The following is a 10024-nucleotide window of genomic DNA, read 5'->3' as shown; positions in this document are numbered from 1 at the left end:
TATCCAAATACAACAAAGATTATTAGTATTCAAGGTCAAGTCCTTAGTACTCAAGAAAAGGCAGATTTCATGCTGGTCAACCCACCTTAATTTACCTAATATTTTCTCCCCTGCTTCCTGTCTCTCAAAACCATGGCAGAACCTTGAGTGAAATCCCCATAGCCAGAGTTTCCCACCAGATGTGTTCTCATCCAGTTCTTAAGAAAAATGTACAAGGAAGCATAACACAAATCATATTAAAAATACAGAATTAAAGATGGGAGGGAAGAGACACAAGGATCACAGTCTTGTGTTGCCACCTTCCATTCTGATTTCTGGGGGAAGATGGGGCGTTTTCAGCCCCACCTGGAAGTTAGCAGCTGCTTCAGTAGAGATTCTCAGAACTGCTTGCAAACAGCCTACAGACCAAAAAGAATCTGCAGGAATCAGATGAATAATTTCAAAATAGAGGTTAGAATCAAGACAATCACAATGTACTCATGCATAATTCATGGATGGGGGAAAAAAATCTGCATCTCCTGAATGCTTCTTTCACTCACGCTTCTTTCACTTGAGGCCTCATCCAAAACTATTCAGATCAATGAGAGATGTTTCACCATCTTGAGTCTAAGCCAAGTCACTATCTGCTTACACCTGTTAAACAGATGGATAAAATGAAGCTAAGACCATGTAAAGTGTGCTGCCCACAATCACGTAGGATGCCACTGAGGCTCTGTAATTAGAAACTGTTGGAATCAACAGCAGTGCTTTCTCTGCTTCAGGTGAGCATTGAGTAAAACCAAGAGGAGTTCTCTGCTACCTTCATCCTTAGTCCTGCACCTAAAAGCCCGGTGGTATGGTCTGCAGTCCTACCTACATTCTTTAAACTGAAATCTGCAACAAGGTGAATTCCCTCTGTCGTCTTGGGGCTGTTGAGTTGTTAATTCATAGGGATATCACAACATCAGAAGCACAGGGAAAATATCTTGTTCTATAAATGAAACGTAAAGAGCTGAGATGCGGTAAGGACAAATACTTCAGATTCTTTCTATGTTGGTTTGGGGTTTTTTTCTCTTCAGTGGAGTATAGCTAGGTTGACATATAAATATTTTAAAACAGCTGCTCATCAGGGAAAAGGTACAAATTCTGTATTGTAGCTTTAGCTGCGATGTGTAGTTTTGACACATTTTAAAATCTTGACTGTATTTGAACTGTGCTATTGGCAGCCTTGCATCATTTACTGCACATTAAAAGGAATCAAGGTCCCTCTTTAGAATGCACATTCCTTTTAATGTTGCTAAATGTTACATTATCTCCTGTCTTTCTCATGAAATTAAGCTTTGACCACTTAATTGATTAATTCTAGAGAGCAAAAGCTACACAGAGACATTTTCTTCAGTCAGTCAGGTTTTTGTTTGAACTGACAGTTGTTCAGTCCTTTGTAAATACTGCAGTAAAATGAAAAAATGAAATATGAGGTTGATTCTCTAAATCTTATCTTACTAGTTCTACTGAATTACATGGAGATTTTCCGATGGGACAGGTTTGTGTAATCTGACCTTGCATAAGCTACACAGAAAAAAAGCGGGGGGGAGGGAGGGAAATGGAATAATGTTAAATCTAAACTCATAGTCCAACTAGAAGGTTTTTCTGCAATGTCAGAGATCAAATACCGTCAAGAAAACAGAAAACATGAGCAAACAGGATACATTTCAGCTAAGGCTACAATATACCATTTATCTGATGAGCAGCTGTTTTAAAATATTTATATGTCAACCTAGCTATACTCCACTGAAGAGAAAAAAACCCCAAACCAACATAGAAAGAATCTGAAGTATTTGTCCTTACCACATCTCAGCTCTATAAGTTTCATTTATAGAACAAGATATTTTCCCTGTGCTTCTGATGTTGTGATATCCCTATGAATTAACAACTCAACAGCCCCAAGACGACAGAGGGAATTCACCTTGTTGCAGATTTCAGTTTAAAGAATGTAGGTAGGACTGCAGACCATACCACCGGGCTTTTAGGTGCAGGACTAAGGATGAAGACAGCAGAGGACTCCTCTTGGCTTTACTCAAAGAGAGCCCACTTTGCTTACAGGCCCTCGGTGGCGTCCTGTTTCACCTTGAAAGTGTGGCTTGTTTAGTCTGTTGTGTAACAGGGGTAAGCAGATGCTGACTTCTCAGGGAAAATAAGGGCAGGACAAATCAATAAAGCATCTGGCCTGATGTGCTACATGCCATATAACCTCATACAGCTTGGAACATGAGTTTAAGAAAAACCTATCTCCAGAAATGCCTCTGGTACCACTGTGAAGATCGTGAAAGGTAGAGAATTTGTCTAATTCCTTGACATTTTGTCACTATAGTTAATCTCTGTCATTGTTGACAACTTGAAATATTTTTCTCAGTTGAATTTATCCTTTTTGCTTTCCAGCCATGAGTATTTGTGCTGTTCTCCAGTAGGGTAAAGAGCTCCTTAGTCCTAAAGCTTTTCTCTCCTTGAAGGTGACTGGGCAGATCACCTGATGGTATTATTTTTAGCAAGCTAAACGGACTGGACTCAACTCTAAATAATGCAGTTTTTTAAAACTTAAGTCTTTTGGGGTTTTTTTTCTTGCTTTTGAGGTAATCCTTCAGACTTGATGATACACAGTGTGGTCCAACTACAGGCAGGCCAAATATTTGCTGAAGAGGTCGCTGCTCAGATGCATTCCTGTCTCTTGTTGATCATTATTTATGGGGTCAGGCTTCTGCTTGGGTTAACCTTTGCCTTCAAATCTGCTTACAGACAGGATCCCTTGTGCTCAGACATGCTGACTTGTGGTAAATATTTCTGTGTTCTATTTTGGTGACTGAAAGAATTTCAAGGAGCAAATGAAGAGACAAAAAGGATCCTGTGACACAAAACCAACAGAACTTGCTCCAGACTCTTCCTTGAGGAGCATAGCAGAATTGCTTCAGACAGCTGCCACCATCCACATTGCTGCAACTGGCTCCATACGGTAGAACCTCTGCCTACAGAGCCTCTGGCAAAGGGCACAAAAGACCACTCTGTTTTGGGACACTCAGATGTAAAGACCAGGAGGTAGGTCATGGTGGCAGATCACAGGTCTAGTTTTTGTGTTGCATGCATCAGCTTAACAGAAGGTTAAGATCTGGGTGCAAGCCATTCTGTCCTGTGAATTTCTTCACAACTGATGGGATTGTGGCAATGGTTGAAGCCAATCTAGTGACAAGGCAAGCAGTTGAAACAGAGTGTTTAATTTGGCTGGAGAGAAATTCCCCGCTGATGAGCTAGCTAGCTTTTTTGCTCATCTCATAAGTAAAAGAAATCTAGCAGACCTTTTCAGATAGTGAGCGGAAGTATTTTCTCAAACACTACACTCATTTATAAAAGAGGGAAATGAGAAAAATTCCCAAAAGCTCACAGCAGCACTGCTTCTCCTCTCCATCCCGTGCAGAGATGACGGTTCAGTTACTCCTTCCCTCTGCAGCACTCCGCAGTGCTCACCTTGGGAAGGTGGAGAGAGAAATAGCAAAGGATAAGAGGGTCTTGCCCCTGGAGGAAGGAAGGGCTTAGAAGCCAGAAGCAGTAACAGTGGCTGGATGGTGGGGAGAGACAACCAGTGTGTGTTGGGAAGCATGATACCTAGGGAGACTGGTGAGAATTGACCGGGGGCAGGGAACAGAGGATGCTAGGCTATTTGTCGCTGGTGTGGGCAGAATGGAGGCAGGGGGAAGGCTGATGTTTGTTTTGCAGGCAAGACTGAGACGGAAGTTGTGGAATAAAAGTGAATGTGTAGAAGGAGGCAGAAAGTGTGAGGGCAGGAGGTATCTGAAGTGCTTCTCAGTAAACTGAAGACAACGCATGAGTATTTGTTATAAAGACACACTGACTATGGTCAAAAGGAAGACTCAGAACTTGAAAGTTAGGTTGAGGTCCACTGCGTAAGATTTTAAGAGCATATAAATAACAAAAATCAGCTGCCTAGGAAAGAGAATTACAGTAAGAGCAGCACAAAGTGATACTTTCCCAAAATATGCTTCCAACCAGACTTCCTGAGCCAGAGATGATACCCTTGCATTAAAAAAAAGAACCCTCAGTAGTGTTCTGTCACTTTGTCTGGTCTCATCTTGAACTTGTCTGCATTTTTAACATTCGTATCATCCTGTAGCAGGGAGCAACAGATCTTTGCTCCAGCTGTACTTACCTAACACTCTTTCTGTGCAGAACTGAGCATGTACAAGGCCAGCATCACAAACCTGACTGAGGGTTCAAGGACACATCAGAAACAGAATTCTGTCTCCAAAGATGTCACTGTGCAGGAGCACATAGATACCTGGGACCTGGTCAAAAGACAACATGCATCTTTCCATTGACTGTCCTAGTTTCAGATCTGAATCCTAAAGGACCCAGAGCTATTTGCTGATGTCTTAAGTTACGATTTGTTTAAAAGCTTCCCATCTGTTCAGGTTTGTACTCTTGTTCAGGTTTGTACTCTGTTTCATAGACATTTAAATTACTGCTGGATGGATGTGGTAGAATGATGATTTTGGAAACATTCTCATTGGTTTTTAATTTCTTATGTGCTGTGTTTTTACAGGGATCAGCACAAAAAGGCAAAACACAACGAACTGTGACAGAATATATAAACCAGCATGAACTGCCTACAGATAAATGAAAACTGTCCAAAATAATAGAGACCGGTGTGAATCATGACCAATAAGCATATTTGTAATAATAAACATGTCATCTGTCTCAGATAAATATTTCACAAATATTTATTAAGATAACAAACAGATGATTAATACAGAGACATCCCAAATTCAGATCATGTCTCTCAGTTCTAGTAGATATGTATTATCAGCCAAATCTGCCAAAATAAATCTGGTGCTCTCACAGAGGTCATCATACCTCACAAATTAAAAAAAGAAAAAAAAGGGGGGAAGAAAATAAAGGAGAGTACAAAGAAGAAGAGAGAAGGCAAGCATTTTTTTTCCCTTTCTACTAGTATGACATAGTTTAGAGAGATCAGGCTGCATTAGTGCTACTAAAGATGATATAAGCATGATGGTGATAAGAAAAAACTGAAGGCACAGTTGAGGGAGAGGCTTCCCCTGGTAGCTGCATTTCTGACCCCAATCCTATAAGCTGCTCCAGGCAAGCAGGTGCAAGAGGCCTCATTTTGAAATCAGTGGGTTCAAGCCAAGCAGAAAAATCTGTATAGCTGGAACATCAGCCTGCAGTTGCCATTTACCTCCTTTTGCCAGTCTTTCAGATGTAGATAACACTTTGTTGGTATGGCATGAGTTTTGGTGTGCTGAAAAAATGTGACAGAGTATTTATTCTTCAACTCTGGTGGTTGCAGAATGAAGCCAGTCATTTTTAAAAGTGAACCAAAGTTAAATTTCAGGATGAGCTAAATAAAAAGAGTTGTTTCTTAGTGCAAACCCATACTAGTGCATTGTGCAGGTGATGGATGTACAGTCCTGAGCTTCTGGAAACAGAGAGGCTGAGGTTGTAGCAGCAGTGGGAATTCTTCCGTAACGTACATTCTGTATGTTTCACAGCATAGATTTCAGGATATAAATATTATTACACCAAACTGAAAAAACAGGCCTATAAAATACTGAATGTGACCGAGACAGTATTGGTTCTGAAACTAATTTTTTGTATTTCCTTCCCTTCTATGAAAGTAATGGTGTATACCCAATGCCAAGATCCTGCTGCCTATATTCAAAGAGGGACAGGAGGCACTCATAATGTGACAGTCTGCCTGTCCTGGCTTGGTCTTCAAAGAGGAGTAGGAGCAAAAACTATCTCATCACTGATAGTGCTGGTTGAGATAAACCCAGGGAGCTATTGTGATGGGACCCAAAGTGGAGATGTTCTGGCAAGTGCTGGCATTTTTACCACCCAACATGCTAGTTAACCCTCTTCATCATTACTGGTACTTCCAGCGGTGTCACTGCTGCTTCGGCTGAACTGGTAGGTAGCCCTGATTGGAACCTGTCCTGCTTAAACAGCTATGCTACAGCTAGCGAACTGTTCAGTGAGCTCCTGAAAGATTAAAACCCTCTCTTACGGGTAAGAGTCAAGCTAAGCAGAGCTAAATGCAAGGGTTCACTACGTGCTTTCAGAGAGTAAAACTCACAGTGACTTTAGTGGCAGCTGAGATTTCACCCTGCATGACATCTATATTGCTTTTCTAGTGGTTCTGAGGTAGTGGTGAATATGAAGTACTTTGCAGTGACAGAGACAGGGTAGAGTATTGTACCACAGTTTGCATGGCTATAGGGAATAAAGCCCAAAATAAAATCAAGAACTCTCAACTGGAAATACCAGCCAGCATAAGAGGCAGTTGCTGCCCTTATTCCCTACTGGAGCTAGTGCCATCACTGCCAGGCCAGTGTGAATTTTAAGGAATATTCTTGTAGGTGGTTTTATATTTTCGTTTGCCTTCTGATAAGTCCTACTTACTCATTTTGACATACCCCCCAAAAATCCTTCTCTCCCTTTATGTTTATATATTTGAATCCTTTCAGATATTCTTTCCCACCCACAGCAAGTTTTTTTGTGAAGGTCCTGAATCCTTTGAGTCTTTTCCTTACAAGCCAGCTTCTTGCTCCTAATGCTGTTTGACTTACCTGTCCTGGCCATCTCTGTGCTTAGCCTACTTCCCTGCATGCCAGAAAGGTCAAGTCTCTAAGTCCCCTGCACTGTACACGGATGCATCCACAACCACCCGCTTTAAAGGCAGGAGTACCCCAAGGCTTTGCAGGCAGAGGGCACCTGTGCTGTCTCACCATTCAGTGCAGGATGCAGCTTATCTTTAGCAATCCAGCTCAGCATCTCTGCCTGGCAGCAAAATACTTGGACAAATGTAGATAGAGAGGCCCCCTCGAACAAACAAGGGATTTCTGGGCTCAACCCTGGTTCTCTGCATTCAATGGGAAATTCAAGGACATATTCATGATCCGTACAGATCTGAGAACACACCTTTCATTGCTGATTGAAGTTCAGCCTGAGCTGAGAGGTTAGGAACTTGGCTGTGTTCCTGTCTTCCTTCCTGATGAAAATTCTTGGTTCCGGCTCATGTTAATGGATATGCTCACTTACTACTGAAGGCCGTGTTGAAATGGATGTAGTGAATTGTCATAAATTGTTTGTTTGCCAAAATAAATATCCTGTCAATGCAAAATAATCTGTGAATTTGAGGTGCACTCACTGAATATTTTGGACATTTAAAACAATGAGGACAATATTATAGAAATGATAAAATGCTTCTTTTCAATGTATTTTCAAACAAATTGTTTAGGTGCCCTAGATGAAGTCATAAGGTGATGGGGACACAGGTGAATCCTAGACCATCACTGAGCTACTGTCCTGTTCAGCAGCTCCCAGTCAGGATGCTCACATGGACCATGACAGAATGATCCAATGTCACATGCCAGAGGGGTGCACAAATGTAACCCATTTCTCAGAGAAGAGGCTTTAACATGGGATCATAAGGTGCACTCCCTTCCTGCTCTCCAGTTGGTATGAAACGCCCCAGACTTGTGAATTTTGAGGGTGGTTTTTTTCTAAACCCTTTGTCTTCTCCCAAGAACAGGGAAGAAATTAAAACCTGAAGTAGTTAGTTATTGATACTTAACTTGACTATTTTTTAAAGAATGAGCAATGCAGTTTAGCTAGCACATAGAAGTACTGTTAGAAATATTTATTAAATAAATGCACTGGTTTTATTATGGAACAAAGACAATGATACTGTTAAAAGGGATGTTGTGTTGCACACTATTATTTTTGCCTGTTCACATCTCTCTAAAACAGAGGGGGGAATTAAAGGCTGAAGTGGGAGTTATATATCCTACTACTTTGTAAATGAGTAGAAAGATTATAGCTGTAGGTCTTAGAAATAGAATTAAGTAGGGACCTGATGTTATAATACAGATGCAAAACAAATTCATGTTTCTAGAGAAAAATCCTGTGAAATTAACATGGCATCTTGGTATACAGTTATTACAAGGTAGTTAATATGGCATAATTTTAAAGACCACCAGGAAATTTGGCCTGCAGCACAGAGGAATTATAATAGCCTGATATGGTAAGCTTTGAAATGAAATAACTTCATGTGAATACTTAACAGCAATAGAAAGCATTTGAAAGATTGAAATGCAAGAGTAATAATGTCAGTGGAAATGTTTAACATGTATTTCACTGCTTATTCACAAAGAAAATATTTCAGGGAAGGATTTCAAGTTTTCACTCAATTTCCAGCTGAGTAGAAATTGTAAAACCATCTCTGACAGTGATGGCTAGGCTCTCCTATGAATCTAGTCCTTTGCTTTTATTGCATATACCTGGGAAAAAAAGGCAGAACTAAAGTTGGTTCCAACCAAACAAATAGCAAATAATTTACCCTAAAAATATGGAGGTTTTATTATTTACCAAATACACTGAAAACAGTGTTTTAGGGTTGACTTTGGAAAAAAGCAGAGTTTAATTTTTTGGTTCAACAACTGAATCGAATAATCAATTATTCACACAGTCCAACCATTTGAACACCCACTTAAATCCTAAAATAGGAGCTTGCCATTGACAGCAAAGAGGGTGAGTCTCATTCCCAAGGAGTATTGATTCCTGTAACTTAGTTTTCATATTTGAAAAGTCATTTCCAGCTTGAAACTAACTCTGCAGGAACAAGATTTTTTTTTTAAGGATTTTTTTCAGTGCAAGTTTTTCTTTACCATGTGTTACTTCATTTTCTGAAATATTTTTCTAGGAGGCAATGTCAAAAGCATAATTAAATGATGCAGGACTGAGTCCTAACTGATGGAGAAAATAATTAAAACTAATTATTTCATGAAAGGTTTTGGGGTTTGGGTGGGGTTTTTTTTGCTTTCACTCCTCATTTTTCTGTTTGGAAGCAGACAGTCCTAAAATGTATTGAGTGTCCTGCTGTCACTATTTAGACAAGCATTTGTCTGCAGGTTCTTAATATACACTAATATTTTCAGTAGGCTTTTAATAGAACATCTTTTTCTCTCTCCAGTTAAATTTAAGTCTAATCTTTAATGTAGGGTCTTGCATCTTTTCATGCTTCTCTTTTTATTAACTTTCCAGATATATTCAGAAATCCTCTCATTTGTATCCAGCAATGACTTATGTCTCGAAGCATTAAAATGTACATTTAAAAACAGTGAAGCTAATATAGGTAACTGATAAAATGCTATTAAAAGCTCCTGGTTTAAATATACGTGATTTGAAAAATATTAATTTTTAAAAGAGCAATTTTTTAACAAGGAAGAAATGTTCTTGGAAATTCCATATCTCTCTCTATTTCCCCTTGCCTCTCTTCTTTTAGGAATTAAAAGTCCCAAAGAATTAAAAAAAAAAAAAGGCACATCCAAAGCCAGGTAGGGAATACAGCGAATTTTCATCAGAATCCTGTCATTTATTTGAGCCTTTCAGAATGACAAAAAAATATTAAACTTCAATTTTTTTGGAAACAGTGTCAATATTTAGCACCCGCATTGTTCTAAAGGAACTTGATAGAGGTGGTCAGAATCAAAAGAAGAGTGATGTTCATGCTGACTGAGTAACATGGTAGGTGGTAGTTGTAGCTGGCTCCTTTATCCTTGGGTTAATGTCCTCTTCACGTGGCAGAGTGGGATTAGTCAGTCCATGACAACTCCTAACCTCACTATAGCAATAGAAGAACAGCCAGCAATGGGGTTCATGTCTGCGACAAAGTGGAGAGGGTTTGGATAGCTGGATTTTGGTTTGAATATGCAATGGTAACCGGGATTGCATGGCAAATAGGACAGTACTCAAAATTCGATGAGTCTTGTATGTGTTGACTTTAAATTAAACAAGTAATTTGTGCCTGTAAGTGGATGCCTTAGAATACTTGTTGCTTTTCTCTTATGACCATGGCTGTTCTTAATACTTCTTCCTTTCCTTTTTTTTAAAGGCCTGGTATGGGATGTTTCATCTCTTGCCAGGTAGTCTAGCAGGAATACTCTGTTCAGTTCTGCAA

At 39.7% G+C, this 10024-nt stretch overlaps 1 long non-coding RNA gene across 2 annotated transcripts; it reads left to right on the top strand.

Annotated features, from left to right (window-relative positions):
- Positions 1 to 2235: 2235 nt before the first annotated feature.
- On the top strand, positions 2236 to 7165 carry LOC114013382 (uncharacterized). Of its 2 annotated transcripts, none has more exons than XR_003556307.2 (3): positions 2236 to 2309; positions 2844 to 3069; positions 4216 to 7165. It is a non-coding gene; the product is annotated as an uncharacterized LOC114013382 (long non-coding RNA). The 2 variants fall into 2 exon arrangements; XR_008747974.1 differs by lacking the exon at positions 2236 to 2309 and having other exon boundaries at positions 2762 to 3069; positions 4216 to 4457; positions 4589 to 7165.
- The last annotated feature ends 2859 nt before the right edge of the window (positions 7166 to 10024 follow it).

This window comes from Falco peregrinus, chromosome 6 (assembly GCF_023634155.1).
Source record: "Falco peregrinus isolate bFalPer1 chromosome 6, bFalPer1.pri, whole genome shotgun sequence".
Taxonomy (NCBI): Eukaryota; Metazoa; Chordata; class Aves; order Falconiformes; family Falconidae; genus Falco; species Falco peregrinus.
This window is presented reverse-complemented; position numbering and strand designations above follow the sequence as displayed.